Below are 1,174 nucleotides of genomic sequence, written 5' to 3'. Positions count from 1 at the left end.
GAGATGATGTGAGGTGAAACACTGTCAGTTGGGCCTTGTGGTTTTTTCTGCTCCTCCAATGTGATGTCATTTCCTGTGGTTGTTGAAAAGTGGTATGTTCCAATTATATTATCTACTTATTTCTCCTTCCTCCCAAAGAGTGCACTTGTTCACTTCCCGTCACTAATTTGAAAATATATATAACTCTAAGAATGCATGTTTTATCCTGTAAAGGGTAATCTGGGATAAACCAAGAATGATTATCCCACCACTATTAGATAACTAGCTGGGGAGAACCTGAAGAAATGACCACTAAATGTAAAAGACAGCTATGGATGACAGTAAAACCCAATAATGCATTAGTAAATAAGATAAGATGGTACTATAAATCCCTCAAAAGGTCAATTTGATTGCACCAGCCAATAATACATTACAATAAATCCACACAAGAACACACAGACACCCCCAATTTTGATTCCCAATAAACATACCATTTTTGCAGACAGCTACAGGTAGCTTCATAAGATTTGGTAGTGGTGCTTGAATAATTATAGCTAGTAAGCTTTGATCCGCATGGATTCCAAAAATGTCTGGTCACTGCCAAGAGTTTCTTCCTGTGAAGCACATTGTGTTGCATCTATGTCTAAAATGTGCTATACAAATAAAGCTTGATTGGATTTGATTTTCCATCTTATCAATCGGGACCATTGATTTTGGCTAGATTATCTACGATCACCTATGTTATGTTACTATTAATTTACAGCATTTTAATATACCATTTAAGGTTCATAGTTCACCATGGCTGTAAGTAATGACGTACTGATCTGAGCAAAGAACAAAACACCTACAGTATGACCATTTCAAATATCTATCTTTGACATAAACACGGCTAATATAGTAACACTCTACTGTGATTTGTGAACTAGCATCAAAGGTTAAATGTGTGTAACAAAAACATCCTGTTGCATGTAGCTAACAAACTGTCAACGCTGTAGCCGACAAAGCACAATGAGACTATATCCCAGCCTTTTTGTTTTACATTGATAAGAGAGTACTCTCCTATCTTATTCAACACAGTAAAATAATAAGGTTCATCCATTTAAGACACCAAGTGAATTTTCAGTGGCAAGCCTGTGTGTGTTTAGGAAGTAACAGTTACCTACCACATTTTAACAAGAAGTACATTTCTTGTTAA

The sequence above is a fragment of the Oncorhynchus gorbuscha genome, linkage group LG05 (genome assembly GCF_021184085.1).
Source record: "Oncorhynchus gorbuscha isolate QuinsamMale2020 ecotype Even-year linkage group LG05, OgorEven_v1.0, whole genome shotgun sequence".
In the NCBI taxonomy this organism is placed as follows: domain Eukaryota; kingdom Metazoa; phylum Chordata; class Actinopteri; order Salmoniformes; family Salmonidae; genus Oncorhynchus; species Oncorhynchus gorbuscha.
Note: the sequence above shows the minus strand (reverse complement) of the source record.